Raw genomic sequence first — 16,617 nt, forward strand, 5'->3', positions numbered from 1 at the left:
CATCTTAAGCACCCAGTTAGCTGGTTACTGAAGCTAATTATCAGGCAGACTGTAAAACAGATGGCCATTTGTGATCTCTTCTAGCTCCTTAATCAAATAACTTCAAACACCTTTTAAAGGCCGTATCTGGACACAGTCTTCTAGAAACTCTAGGTAATATGCATAAGGTAAATGTGTTCAAAATTAGCCCAAAATACCAAAATATATGCTTGATTTTTTCTATCTGTAACAAAATTTCCAATGTCAATGAGGCAATAATAACAAGTCTCATTGGAGTTACGGATACATGTTATGCTTTGGCATTAGCTAGCCATATTCTAATATGCAGTGGGTATCTTTCATCCACTTACACTGTGCTTCTTTTCTTTAACTTTACCTGTAGGGGTCACTGGTGTCACAGGGCAATCTTCCTCTCTGTTGAGGTTTTGAAGGGTAATTACCTGCTGACAGGTAATGTATTATAGGAATAAAGTAATATATTCTTACGATTTACTATTCAGTAAGGAATTCATTAACATAAAGATTATGACCTAGAATATACCCTTGGGAAACTTTCATGTTGATATGCTTTTATTTGGAAGGTGAGTCACTATGTTTGCTAGTGGAAAATAGTTGACAGAAACTTCATTTTTAACTTACTTCTTATTGGATATAATTATGGGGTTCAGTCAAATGACAATGAACCAAGAAAAAAAAGTGAATCATTCATTTAAAATTTATTAAATAGATATATCCTTGAATATCATAAGAGGTATGATTGTCATAAGAAAAATGCATTATATAAACTTAGTTAATGAAAGTAGCTTTATACATTTTATTAGGTATGTTAGTAAATTCTAAATAGTAGCCTTCTTTTCATTCAGGTTGTTAATATAATAGAGACTATAAGAGATGCTTTGCATCAATTATTTAGTTAAAAGAGTGCCAATAAACCTTAGCATCTGATAATCTAATACAAATTCAATTTTTGTATTCATATAACTATTTCTCTCATATATGGTACTTACCTAAGTATCAAATAAATAATCTTCAAATAATAATTTTTAATTGGTGAAAATGACCCAATTAGACTTATTGTTGATCTGATTCTTTTCTTTGAATAAATGTTAAGATATGGAGTTTAGAGACAAATTGGACTAAATCCAATCCATTTCCTTTTCTAAAACAAAAATTATGTCAGCCAGGGAGACACCGTCAATGTAGAAAGTCTCCATGCAACTGCTGACTGGGGAGAGTGATCATCCACAGGCAATCTTACCTCCGCTGTGTTGTCAGAGAACAGTACAGGGAATTCATTGCTGGTGTGTTTGTTTTTTTTGTGGGGAATAAACTAGTTAATGGGGCCAAAGAAATAAAGGAAGTTTGGTAATTTTCCACTAAAGTTTAGAGTAGCAATAAAATCAATTCAGAGAGCTTATTTTTAAGAAACTGATTTTTTTTTAACTCAAAGCTGAAATTGGCAATGAGACCATCTCAAACCCATAAGATAGTTGTGTGACTCCTTGATTGTTAGAACTGGATCCATCAGGTTTTTGCAAAATTAAAATGGGATTTTAAGAGTTAATTTTTTAATTCCTTGGAAATTTCTTCATAACCTTTCTCTATTTCACAATGAAAGGCAAACACTATCTTGAAGTTGAAATGCAAGTGAATTCTGGAAAAAAAATGTATTTGTACTAGAACTGCAAATGTTTGACAGAAATTGGAAAGTGGCTCTTTAAAAGAAACTCTCAGCAGGAGAGCCATAATTAGTTTTGAGGATTACTTCTAGTGGCTTCTCAGACCAACAGGACTTTGTTTGCTGTAACATCTTAAGGTATCTAGGGGACATTTAGGCTTCAAATATCAAGGGAGATATATTTTACTGTAGTCCAAGGAGCAGTTGAAAATATATGTGAAAGTCACAACAAAAGCTGCCAAGTAGAAGCCATTTAACTTTATATTTTTCACAATCTTAAAAATAATCTTTGTGTAACTGTCCCATACTGTATGGATTTGTATATTTATTTTTAGGAAAAAAAATTCCTCTTCTACTCTTGTGGTATATATTCTGGTTTTGGAGATAAGATATAAAAATAGCACAATAAAAACTAATATGAATTTTTTAGTTTACATAGCAGGGATTAGGAAAACAAATCATCATTTTAATTTTATATATCAAATTTGTCTAAAAGCTGAATCTGGCAAATTTTTCAACTCACTGGAAAAGTACCATAATCAAAGTATAGAACTTCATACTGCCATTAATGAATTAAATAAGTAAATATTTTTTGAGCCTATGTGATATACCAATTTTTGTTTAGATATAAAAGTATAAAATGTGGTCTTTCAATTTATCACTAGTTGAGAAGAAATGCAAGTAAGGTAAAAGTAATGATCAAAATATAGTATCTATGTGCCAAATGAATGGAAATATTAAAAATAAGAATTTGCTAAGGAAAGATATTCATATCTGCCAACCACCGTCATGAACAAAAATTATTTGTGAGAGTTTTAAGCACAAAGTCAAGCACAGAGAGTCCATGACTTCTAGAAGCTGGTGATCATGTATTTATTTTATAGATGAGGAAACAGAGGATCACAATTGTAAGGGACTTGCCCAGCGACACACACAGAAATCAGTGATAGAGTGTGCTGGTAGAATTATGAAGGCAAAATGAACTATGGCAACAAGCCTGAATTGGTTTTCATGCCTATAGTAATACCTCTGCCCTCCTGCCCTCCTCTTTATGCCTTGCTCCCAAAATAATCTTCCAGAAATGCCTTTGATCTATCACTGACTTGTTTAAAGACCTCTTCAAGTCTCCATGAAATCTAAACTTCAGGCTGCTTTCCTGCCTTTTTTTTTTTTTTTTTCCCCTCACTGCCTTCCCTCCCTCTATGCAAACTAAAAACAAACCAAGCTATTCTCCAAAAACATTCTGAACGTTTTTAAAACATTCTGCCTTTGTGCATACTGTCTTTTCACCCTGTAACGCCTTCCCTCTTATCTCTTCAACTGCAAGCTTATCCATCCTATGTTCTGCTCAAAAAACCACCTCTGGGGCCTTCCTTAATCTTTTCCAGCTGGAATTAATCTCTCCCATACTAAGCCTATTATACCTCTGGGGTATATATCTATTGCTCCTACAAAAATTGCAAGTTCATTGAGGACTGAGACCTTCAATTTCTCATATTTGTATCATCTGCAGTACATTGAATAACTTACACATAGCCACAGAGAAGTAGCAATGACATAGCAGTTTATTAGTAATGACAATAAACATAATTAAAATATATAACTTATATTAGGCACTTACCCGGTGGCAGGCAGTAACCTAAGTGCTCTAGATGGAGTCAGAATTTGAAGCCAGGCAGTCGACTCCAGTATCCTTGTGTTTAGCCGTGTAGGTTCTGGAGTCAGCTGCTCTGGATTGAATCCTGATTCTACCACTCACTAACTGAGTGATCTCTCTGTGCCTCGGAGCCTCATCTATACAATGAAAATATTAATAGGGTCTACCTCAGGTTTTAAAATAGATTGAGTTAGATCATTTGCATTAAACATTTAGGGTAGTGCCTAGCACATAGCAGTGCTGGTTAGTAGTTAACTCTATTTATTATAGTTTTTTCTAAGTATTTATTGAGTTAAATTAATTCAACCCTCTTGGGTAACACTTCTTACTTTCTCACCTCCTATCAAAATTCTATTCTAGCTTTAAGGACCTGCCCATGAGCCAACTCCTCTGTGAAGTCCTTCCCAATGTCATCAAGATTATTCTTTCACAGTATGGTACTCTTCTAATCTTCTACTACATCTAACTATAACACCTGTTAGTTTCAGGAAATAATTACCATCAGCTATGGTTAGCAATAATGTAAGAAATAGCTATGGAGTTACCAACTTTTTCTCATGATAACAGAGAAATGATTGTCTAACCTTTTGTGTTTTGACTCACCTAAACATGTAAAAACTGTTCTTGTGGTAGGCAGAATACTTTCAAAGTCCTGAGTAGGAATATTTAAAACAAAAACTCTATACTTAGTCACAACTACAGCAGAATTCTAATTTATAAATTGGAAGGCACAACCTCTCAAGGTCTCCAGGTAGCGTTAACATATGAAAGATGAAGTGTTTACTCAATATGCTAGTAAAACCCCAATTTAATTCAATATTTTCCCATACAAGAATTGTTTTGGTATCTGAGGAACCATACTCAATTTTCTAGGTTATATTAAAGCATGTTTTTGATGAGGTAATACATAAAGATGTATTTTCCTATAATGAAAAGTAAATATATAGTAGGCATTTTCCCCGAATAAGATGAGAGGGATTTTACACTTGTCAGGACTTGATAGCTTGTTAGGTCAGCTATACACCATGATGTGGTTCAGGAGAGCGACACAAATAACCAGAGGAGTGGTTGCAATGTATTTTGTTATTGCCGTGTTTTGGTCATGCCTTTTGAAATTGAAACATGACAAGTAGTCTAAATTAGTCATTGGCTAATGTGGTTTTTAGCACTAAAATAAGTTTTTATCTCTTTGTCTAGTTATTTAATGAGAATACAATAGGATTATTATATATTTTGGTAGCATCATACTTCAGTGAGATCATAGCAAACACTAACCAGTCCTAAAATCTTTTGAGATGATATATCTCTCCCATACTAAGTATTTAAGTATATTTAAGTATCTGAGATCATCTTAAGGTAGAAAAGACTATCATTAAAATGCAGGTGGAAAAGAAAAAAGCTTAGAAATCCAGGTTGTCTCTCTCAGGCCTCTCAAAGAGATTATGATCTCTTCTACAGACCACTCTCGGTGTCTCTGCTACAAGCGTGGAGACTTTGAGAAAAATAATATCAACTACTTCAAATGCACGTACCAGCATTCCATAACAAAGGAGGTTTGATTCCATTAGTCATTTGAACATAGACCTTTCAACCCCTAGGGAATTCTTGGATTACAATGAAACAAACATTTTAGCAAATGTCTCGGAACCTGTAATAACAAATCACTTCCTTCTCTTTAACATAATAATTTTCAAACATATTTTGAATTCCATAAAAGGATATGTGGTAGTATGATTTACAGATAAATCATAAATGTTTTTGAAAATTCAATTTCACACAGTATCTCTGATCTAACTCTAAATTCTTTAATTTTGAAATTTCATTAAGTTTTTTAAATTTTAATTCCAGTACAAACATAAAATTCTGAATTATTTTTGATTAATTTCTTAGCACTCATTGAAGAGAATAAAAGACAACATACTCAACAAAGATCTGTTGCTATTGACAAATCAAGCCTTCTAAACAAAGCCATTCTTAGGGCTAAACTATGCTATCAGATAATCCTAAATACACATCATTAAAACAGAGACAGCCAGTACACATATTTTTCCTCTCCCTTTAATACTCTTTTTGGCTAATACGCAGGACTGAATTTTTCTCCCACCAAGCCCCACTCCTGCCATTTCCTAGGACACGACACATACAATACTCAGATAAATACAAACAACATTTGATAATGTGACTCAAAGCATGTTCACAATTTGAACCCAACAATTGGAGTGGAGCTCCCTTTCTCATGAGAAAACAGACTAAAACCTAGAATGCAGGTTGAACAAGCTCCAGGTCTAAGAAGAACAAAGACATAGCCTTCCTGCTAAGAATAGCACAAAACAACCAACTGACTTTGCAGTTGACAGAATCTGCAATGTTTATGTTACCCCCACAGCACAGAAGCCCCCAAATCTGATGATAAGATCAGTTGCATGTGAGGATCAAGAAGCCAGGTGAAAACAACCACAAATTAAGATCAAGACAGGGAGAAATAAACTCAGAAAAAGAAAGTGACAGTGAGCTTGTAAACAAAAATTCTAAAGCACATAAAGAAATCAAATACCAAATACAGCTAACCAAATCAAGAATTGGCATATTCATTCCAAGCTAAATTTATTTTATGAAATTTTCCAATAAAGACCTTGAATATTTATGTTTATGATTCTCAAATTGATAAATGGAAGAATATTTCTGTTTTTTTTAAATGGCAAGGAATTATTTAAAAATACATTTTAAAAATTCTGGGCATGAGAGGGAAGAAATTCTATACATTTAAATAAAAACCATGGTTATTAAAATTTGAAAAATAATTTCTACATTAGAGTAGAAGAGAAAAACAGTGAACTGGAGGAATAATTTAAGGAATTCATTAAGAATGCAGTATAGAGGGGCACTGGGGTGGCTCAGTTGGTAAGCATCTGACTTCAGCTCAGGTCATGATCTCGAACTCTGTGTCAGGCTGTGTGCTGATAGCTCAGAGCCTGGAGCCTGCTTGGAATTCTGTGTCTCCCTCTCTCTCTCTGTCCCTCCCCAATGCAATATAGAGAACAAAGAGGTAGAAAATATAAAATACAAACTTAAAATAGCATGGTAATAAGTAAATTCAAAATATTAGTTAATTAAAATACTGTGAATGGCTCAAACTCACCTATTAAAAGACAGGTTACAGAATGGATTCTTTTTAAATATAGCTATAAGTTGCTAGCAAGAGGTATGATAAAATGATGGGGAAAGCTGTATTTTGTGAATGCTAACCATAGGAAAACTACTACAACGATATTAATATAAAATGGAATAGAATTTAAGGCAAAATATTAATTTAAGGCAAGATATATCATGTATAACAATAAAGGAGAAAATTCACTTAGGAAATGCTAGCAATAATGAACTTATTTGTAACTAAGAACTAAAGTATTGAAATACTTAAAGCAAAATAGGTACAACTACAAGAAGAAATGGATACTTCTGTAATATTAGTAGATTTCAAGTAATGCTGGTTGAAGCAGACTAAATATTAGTAAGAATATGGTTTTGAACAGCAAACTTAGGAAACTCAACTTAATAAATATGTACAGAATTATATACCCAAAAATACATGTGTACATGGAATAATAATTAAATTGATAATGTAGTAAATCACAAAGGAAGTGTTATCATAGTTCAAGTAATTGGCAATAAATCATATTCTATGACATAGTCTAATGTAATTTGACACCAATAATCAAAGATCACAAAAGAATTATCCTTTTAAATGACACATTCTTATGTTAAATAACAGTGGGAATTATGGGAACAGGAAATATTTAGAAGTGAATGGAAAATTTTACATATACATGTTTTGAGATATAGATAATTATCTCAAAACCAGTTCAATGCAGTTAAAAATGCTAGGTTTATTTCATAGTATTATATGAACTTTTTTTTAAGAAAAAGGATTAAAAATAAATGAGGTATACATTCACCTCAAAAAAACAAGGAAAATTGGGGTGCCTGGGTGGCTCAGTCGGTTAAACGCCAACTTCGAGTCAGGTCATGATCTCAAAGTTCATGAGTTTGAGCCCCGCGTTGGGCTCTGTGCTAACAGCTTGGAACCTGCTTTGAATTCTGTGTCTCCCTCTCTCTCTTCCCCACTCACACTCTTTCTGTCTGTCTGTCTGTCTCTCTCTCTCAAAAATAAACATTAAAGAAATTTTTAAAACACAGAAAATAATTAAAAATAATACAAACTGGTTGTACTAATAAGAGTTATTGCTAAATGCATAAAAGGAAATGTAAAAATCAATAGTGTTCTTATATATTATTGGCATAATTACCAAAATATCAAACTAACAACTAGTAGAACTAGTGAGAGAGTTCAAAAAAGTGGTTGAAAAAATGGCATGTAGAAATAAACTCTTACAATATATCAATGGTTTCCCAAAAGAAATATAATAGGGATAATATAATTCATTCACAATAGCACCAAATTCATAAATCACATAGGAATAAATCTAATAGTAAATGTTCAATGTATTCATAGGGAGTATTATAAATCATAGTTGGGAACAAAAATGCACTATTCTTATGGATAGGCTTAATATTTTCACAATGTCAATTCTTCTCCAGTGTGCATATTCAGTAAAATTCCATGAAAAATCAAGTTTTTTATGAAATTTGACAAGATCCTATAATTCAGGTGGAAAAGCAAAGGGCCAAGAGTTGTAGAATTATAAAGAACAAAGTGTAGGAACCTTATCCCACCTGATATCAAGATCTAGTATAAATCTATAGTAATTAAGATCTTATAGGAGGGCACTTGGGATGAGCCCTGGGTGTTCTATGTAAGTGATGAATCACTAAATTCTACACCTGAAACTAATATTACACTGTATGTTAACTAACTGAAATTTCAGTAAAACTTAAAAAAAAAAAAAAGAAAGAAATTAGGGCCTTATAGATCCACAAAAGGAAAAAGAGAGGCAGAAACATATTCATAAAAAATATGAGAATTGGTGCATTACACATTACAAATCCCTACCTAATCTTGAGAACCTGGAAACATTTCCTTTACAGGAACTCCTCATCAGTCTCTGCCTCCAGTTACTGGGACACAATGGACTCTATCCGGAATGAACGTCTTAGCCAGACAGGGCAAATGAATTTCTCCCTTCTAGGAGATTAGAACTGATACCCAGAAAATTCCAACTAGTTAACATTTGGACATTATAATCAAGATGTAAGACTGCTATTGGAGAATACTGTTTTAGGAATCATATATATATATATATATATATATATGATATATTATATATATATATACATATATATTCATATATATTATATATATACATATATATTCATATATATTATATATATATATATATATATATATATATATATATATATATAAGCCAAAAGAGAAAATCCACTGACCAAAACAGAAAAATTAAAGACAAAAAACAAAACAAAAAAAAACCCTCCATTTCTGATGGCTTTTCATGTCCTGGCTTCTATTCCTATTGATGCCTATTTTCACTTCTAGCCCTGGAATAGTTTGTCTTTTTTCCTTATGATATGTTGTTCTTTTTTTCCCTTAAACTACTTTGAGGGGTTTTGGTTATTTCCAGAGAAAGCACTTTGAGTGAATGAGATTGACTATTACCAAATTTACATGGGCCTTAACAATTAAAAATGATGACGCCCAACTTTATAAAATAATAGGAGCTCTACACCTTCAATGATAGAACAGCTTTATAGATACATGGAATTGACCCCAGTGGTATTTTTTTACGTGAGGAAAGAGTATACGTAAAAAGACCAGTATTTAAAAACTGTTCCTCTGTGTCTTATGTGGGTAAGGTTGGGTTGAAGTCAGTAAAGGCAGAGCAAAGGTTTTAAGGCAACTATGCTAGCCTTTGTCATTTATTCAGCATGTACATATTTTGTGGTCTTAAATTGTGATAGTAGTTCCTTGGGTAATATTGCCAACACACATATCCTAAGCAGAAGTGAAGGAAATGCTGATCTACTGCCATTCACAGTCTTAGCACAGAACACCTATGTGAAGTGAGGCCAAAAGTTAAGGTATTGCAAAGGCCAGAACTCGATGGAGAGACACTGGTTCTGCCTTAAAATGTCTTTGTCTCTCACTGAATATCTTGGGCTATTTATTTATATTTTAATTTATTTTTGCTATTCTAAAAAATTTTTTAAATGTTTATTTATTTTTGAGGGTGGGGGCGAGGGGCAGAGAGAGAGAGGGAGACAGAGGATCCAAAGAGGACTCTGCTCTGACAGCAGAGAGCCCAATGTGGGGCCCAAACCCACCAACTGTGAGATCATAACCTGAGCTGAATTTGGACACCCAACTGACTGAGCCACCTATTTTTTCTATTGTAATGCTATTGGCCTACGCCATGTTTGTTAAATGCCAATAATATGATCTAATTTCTTTCCAAAAATTTTTTCTTCCTCTTATAGATAATGAGCAGAATGTATACTCATAACATAGCTTACAGCAACATATGCTATTACAATTTTGAGTAGAATACAGTGGCCATCACTCCTTTGGCAAAAGTTTCTTCTATCTTCATAGTTCCACTTTGGCTATCCTGGATAATGGAGTTATCATGTCCTGAGCCCTCTGAATAGGGTATAGGCTATAGTATCTGGTTCCACAGTGTTAAAATTATCTTGTGTCAGAAATGTAAATGACTTCTTTCCAGTGATTTTTGACCAGTGCGTTCTTTTAAAAAGTTCCTGCTTTTTGTTTTTTAGTCATTTGCCTCAGCATACTGAATCTGAAAAAAAATGTTAGACTTCTTTACTGAGGCTGACCAGGAGGTGGTATATTATATTATATTCTACAACGCTAAGGACAAGAATTTTACAAGCTATAGAGGTGTTCATATTGCAAGCTTCTACTTTTATTCATGTGACACAGGGTGATTTACACCTACTAGCTAGAATATTTTGCTGGATTTTTAGGCTGACCTTACCATTTTTCATTCAAATTGTGTAACTTTTGAAAGTGAAAGGAGTACTATTAATAATTACACTGGGACATCAGGAAAAAATAAGCACTATATCAATCACATCAAGATGTATCTTCATTGTAGTTATTATGTTTGTAAAATTTAATTGTAATGAAGTATTTGGGATTTTTTTTTTTTTATTTAAAAAAAATTTTTTTTTTCAACGTTTATTTATTTTTGGGACAGAGAGAGACAGAGCATGAACGGGGGAGGGGCAGAGAGAGAGGGAGACACAGAATCGGAAACAGGCTCCAGGCTCTGAGCCATCAGCCCAGAGCCTGACGCAGGGCTCGAACTCCCGGACCGCGAGATCGTGACCTGGCTGAAGTCGGACGCTTAACCGACTGCGCCACCCAGGCGCCCCAAAGTATTTGGGATTTTTACTGTGCTTTTCGTGATGCATAAAATTATAGAGTTATAAAGATTCCACATCTCTGAAATCCAAGAAGTAAAGTGTTTATAGGACCAAACATTCCTTCCTTTGTGCCACTTCTTTTCCTAAATATTACCTCTGTTGCTGAATTGGTCACAAGATACTGCAACTGCTGGTTTGTATCTCCATCCCCTTTGCTATACTCAAGCTAGGTAAGACCTGGGACAGGTGCATTTCTTGTGGCCTGGAAGGGAATTGATGTATATTTTGCTAATTGAGGTTATTTGATTCATTGAAAAGAACAAAATAGTTTTAGGAAAAAAATTTTTAAGGAGCATTAATAAAGATAGGATTATCTGTGGGGGCAGCTGGGTGGCCTAGTCGGTTAAGTGTCCAACTCTTGGTGTCAGCTCAGGTCATGATCTCATGGTTCTTGGAATCGAGCCCTGCATTGAGCTCTGCACTGACACTGTGGAGCCTGCTTGGGATTTTCTCTTTCCCTCTCTCTCTGCCCCTCTCCTGCTCACTTTCTCTCTCTCTCTCTCTCAAAATAAATAAATATACTTTTAAAAAGATATAATTATCTGTGGAAAAGATGGTGTGTTACAGGTAATGGACTTATATATTAGTATCACACCCTGTAGCATGCTAGTATATAACTGTGATTCATAATATAATTTGGTATATCTGGATTAAAGGAGTAACAGTATAATGGTTAAGAGGGTCGACTCTGAAGAAAGTCTACTGGAGTCTGACTCTAGACTTTGCCACTTACTAGCTGTGACCTTGGAAAAACTAGACTCTCTGTGTATCTGTTTCTATCTGTAAAATGGGAGAATAATAGTAAATACTTCTCTCATGGACTGGTAAACATAAATGAGTTGTTGCACACAAAGAGCTTAAAAGAGTGCCCAGTTACTGTAAATGCTCAAGTGTTGGCTATTGCTCTGTTGTTATAATAACAATCGCTCTTATTATAATAATTATAACAGTGATAAATATTATTATTGATACTGTTATTATTAAATGATGAACCTCACATGCACAGATCAATAGAGATACAGATATAGATTTATACTCAAATATCCCGGCTAACTGGGTACCAAGCAAGAATGAATTTTTCATTCCTGTAATGAAAAATCAACATGTTGCACTTAAATATTAATTTAAGGATGGGAGTAAGACCAGGTAAGCCAAATAATTCACATGGGAGAAGGTAACTAATTAAATTGAAATCTATAAGATTTACCCCCAAATATTGAAGACTATGAAATAAATATGAAGGATATTTATAATCTCTTACCTTTACTTCCTATTTTCCTTTCCAACTTTCAAAGAATAGAAATGTATTTAAAATATTTTCACTTATATCTGCAAAGGTGGGAAGTAAATTATCTTTTCTTTAACCTTTACTCCCTTCAGAGTGTTTTACATGAACATGGGGGACTTAAGTGCATAATGAAAATGACAATTGAATTTCATACTTGGAAAGTGTCATTTAATGTATAGAAAACATGATATCAATACCAGTTTTAGAATGTATGTATAAACATGATTTAAATGGGTGGTATTTTCATAAATTCTCCATGTTAAAATATTTTATAAATTGAACATTAAAAGCCTCCTACATAAAATTATTAAAAGTAGATTATGGTATATTTCAGTGTTTACAAGGAAAATGTCTAACCTTTTATACTGATTTTTAAGCACTACCTCTTTGCTGCTTGATATTATGTTTTATAGTGTCTTTAAGAAATTTTAAATCTGTTTTCACTCAGAACAAAGTCAACCAATACATGGCACTGATGAATTCTACAATACAGTAAATGTGTATCTTACTTAATTCTTAAGACACTAATTGCAGATGGTCTCAAGCTGTTGTGTGACCTGATACTACATTTCCAGGCTATATACTGCTTTGCTTTAGACTCTGCCTCAAAAATAGACATATTTTTGTGTTACCGTTTTAATTTCGTATCTAATATGATAAAATGAGTGTCTTCAAGGAAAGAATAATACCAACTGCGTCACTACACACTGTTAGTAGATCATGTTCACAGCCATTACCGTCACTTATCAGATGTTCGAATACCATGCGCACATGCGTGCGTGTGCGTGCGTGCTTATGTGAGTGTATTTTTGAATATATGCAATATATTCATATATAATATAGATTATATAATACATATTACTCTTTTATATGTTAATAGGGCAAATGTTTTCTTTTAAAAAAATCCAGTGACTATTTTTGCTGGTTGTGCTATTTGCTTCACCCGAAAAGTTGACATGCAGAACAGGTGTGAAATTGAGAGATCAGCCGTTTTCAAAGGGCATGGCAGCAGTTCAGAAGATTGAGTTTCTTACACTTTATACCTTGTGATGTTTGTTGGTTTTTAAACTGCTGCTCTACTTTATCTGAAACCGGGTCTTGTTCTATTAATTTTCACATTAGCCAGTGAATTGAAGTATGCATTATTATTCTTTTAATATAATCAGTATGTTATTTCCCATGAAACAGAAGGAAGGGGGTGTTTCTTGTGCTAGGAAGAATTCACAAATACAGAAAATCAATTGAACTCAAGAGAAGTGGAAAGAAAGGATTGTTTCTTTCTTCCCCATATCCCAAATCCACTGCATTGCTCTGTCTTCTCATTCAATTGGCCCCTTTCTATTTGGTCTTTGGTAGTTTACTAGGCCATCCCAGCTTTGTTCTGATAAAATTTATTCATTGTGAAGTCAGACCTCAGAGTAGCTTGTCTACGTTTTAGAAATAAGATAGAAAGGAGACATTGCTGCAGTTCAATTCTATCCACAAGTATTGACTGAGGGATTCCCACAAACTAGACCTTATGAGGTGATGGGAAGGAAGAAGAAGCCATTGTCTCTGTCCTGAACAAGCAGGCAGTCCAGTTAGGATAATTAGTGAAATGCCCACTGCATGCAAGAAAGTTAGCATCATAAGAGATCTAAGAACGAGGAGACTGCACAAACTGAACTGGTAGGAGACTTCAAAATGATTGGGGCTTGAGGTGTACATAGAAAAATGTGCAGAGTTAGATAGGAAGAATAAAGATATCTGCAAGTGACCTAGACAGAGGAGTGTATATGAACAGCCACAAAGGAACAGATGTGCATGACATGTCCTGAGGACAATGTGCCTTGCTTTCCTGACGGAGGACTTAAGGCAGAGAGTAGTGGGGAATAAGGCTTCATGGTTCAGGTAGGGTGATAAGGATGGTGGATGAATTCCAACTAAGACCAATAACTTGATTAGGCATTGGATGAAATGTGCCACAGAATCAGAGTTTGGAGGCATCTCAGCCAAATAAAAATGATTTCACTGTAACCCACTGTTGATTTACCTTTAGTATCATGAATATACCACCCTTTAGTATCATGAATATAAAGAATTGGGTATATTAGGGGAAAACTTAGGGAATTTTCCTTAAATGTTCACATAATATATTGTTTCATGTTGAAAAATGAAGGTAACATATGCGCATTTAGCAAATACAGAAATAACACAAAACAAAAATGCTGAACTTTTTAAGGAGTTATTTGTTTAATACGTTTTTAGCATAATACAATGATGACATTTCTCAAAAACATATGATCCTTCAAAGCTCGGCTAGTGAAGATTTAATTTGCTATTTAAAGAGGTTTGGGTAAAGTTATTGCAACAGATTAATGACCAAATCTATTTTTAAAAGACAAAGTAGATTATGTTGCTATGATTTTTATTATGAACTGTTTCTCAAAATGGAAGAAAAATAAGTAAATTCATTTAAGTAAATAAAAGTAACTTTGTTAGCTGGTCTCTTCACACACAGGTACCACTATGAAGACCGTGGAGGAGCATGGCCTCCCAATATTTCTTTCATACCTTGTCGTGGAATCAAAGCTGACCCCATTCTCAGTTCCACAAGAACTGGCTGAAACGGGATTCAGATAACAAAAGACAACCCTCATTACATTGTTCAATTTCTGTATTCACTCTGTAAAAATTTGAAAGATCAGAGACCCTGATGACAGAAACCAGTGGATGAATGGGCCCTGGGGGTGACAGTCCTCCCGCCTGCTATTTATTTCTCCTGCTAGTTTTTTGTTGTTTTGCTATGTTTGCTTTTTTGGTTTATTTATATGCAAAAATCAGCCTAATACAAAAGGCAGCAAGCCTGGTGGTATGAAATAATATTCAAGACAAAAAAAAATTGTTAAGAAAGTCCCACGAATACTATTTGGGAAAAATAGTTTCTTTATTTCCCCAAATTTGGTCTGGATATCTTTAAGTTTTCCATTTACCCAGCAGACTGGTTTAAGATAACAAGCAAAAATGATCCTGTTTCTCTCACAAAATGGTGACAGTCACTGTTTCATTATCAAAATATTAGAACTCCCCAGGGAAGCATGACTGCATTAACCCAATGTTCTTGAATGTTGAGGAGTGAGTCATATCATTGACTCATTTCCTTTTACATGGAAAAATCTATTGGGATATTGGTGGCTTATACAGATACGATTTTTTTAAGACCGTTGATTCTACTACCTGTAGTAGTACTACTACCTTGCTAACTAATTTTTAGAATATTCTTTCTAATAGAAGCCCAGCAAAATAAAAGGTGATGGGGATTTTATCACATTTCTTAGCCACTTTAGGAAGTAGATGTGTAGTGCAGTTCTCTTTGCTTATTTTCGTGCCACACCCTCTTTTGGCCCTTAATCAATACTCGCGGGTGGGATGGGGCAGGGGACATGGTGAGGGCAGCTATGCTTATAAATATGACCTTACCATGGTGATTCACAGTTGAATCTTTATTAACCAGAGGCTACCAGTTTTTTCTGAGATCCACTTCTGTTGCTTATCATAATGCTGTGATCAAAATGGGTTGCAAAAATCTTCCTCTCCACCTAGCAATACTTTCCTAAGCTTTTATGGTTTTATTTCAAATTCTTCATAAGAAATGTTTGGAAAGTCAGTTAAATCACCAATTATTTCTTCATTGCATGCAGAGAAATACATAATTAAATGTTTTAAATTCTTTCAAACTTCTATTGTCATATTACAAATATGCATGAGAAGGTTTAGTAAGTTAATGTTACCAAAAGTCAAGTAAAAGAGATAAAAGAAATTACATTCTTTTATGTATAAGGGAATAATTACAGTTCAGGCACCTGTGTTCATAAAGAAATGTAGTATTCTTTGCATTAATAAGATATGGCATATTGACTGAAACTCTTAAAGGTAGAATGCAAAAACCATGCCATTAAGATCTGAAGAAATACTAACCTTATTTCCACTGTAATTTAGACCTGTCAACAAAATTATCAGGATAGCAGTTTTAGAGATAATATTCTAGGTACAGCCTACAGTGTTCCACTTGTATTTATTGAAAATGTGCTTTCTCAAGCAATCAAATATTTGCCATAAGTTCTACTTCAGGATGTTTGTATTTGTTCAACTAAAAAGTTAAGGTCAAGCATTCAGTTTCAATGGGACTTGAGACAAGCACACAATTAGGAATTTGGAAATAGTTGTGTGTCTAATGAAAATTAAGGAAATGATTTACTACCACATTAAAGTCAGTTTAAATGCTTCATTCTCATTTTTTCTTCCCATAGATGCATGTTTCTTAGAACTGTGGGATGAGATAATCAGGTTTTACTCATTGAATTTACCTTTACAGGTAAATAAACAGATTATATTTTCTCTTTGAAGACCAATGTTACATGCTCTAGGAAAGAAGTTCCTATGAAAAAGAAATCACCCAAAAGGATTCCCTCAGTGTGACTCTCTTCCATATTTCTGGCCAAGTCAAAAGTATCAAACTATATACCCATGCCTCCTTCTGGAAAATTAGCCATTCAGGGTATCAAAGGAAGTACTTTGCCATAGACCAGAGCACAG

The 16,617-nt window shown here is 33.9% G+C and overlaps 1 long non-coding RNA gene across 1 annotated transcript in view; it reads right to left on the bottom strand.

The window, feature by feature from the left end:
• The window catches only part of LOC123606733, a 79,582-nt gene extending 74,799 nt beyond the window's left edge, over positions 1 to 4,783 (bottom strand). Inside the window, exon 1 of the long non-coding RNA XR_006716473.1 lies at positions 3,300 to 4,783. This is a non-coding gene — a long non-coding RNA (uncharacterized LOC123606733). The remainder of the gene's footprint in view (positions 1 to 3,299) is intronic.
• Positions 4,784 to 16,617: the final 11,834 nt, after the last annotated feature.

This window comes from Leopardus geoffroyi, chromosome A2 (assembly GCF_018350155.1).
Source record: "Leopardus geoffroyi isolate Oge1 chromosome A2, O.geoffroyi_Oge1_pat1.0, whole genome shotgun sequence".
In the NCBI taxonomy this organism is placed as follows: Eukaryota; Metazoa; Chordata; class Mammalia; order Carnivora; family Felidae; genus Leopardus; species Leopardus geoffroyi.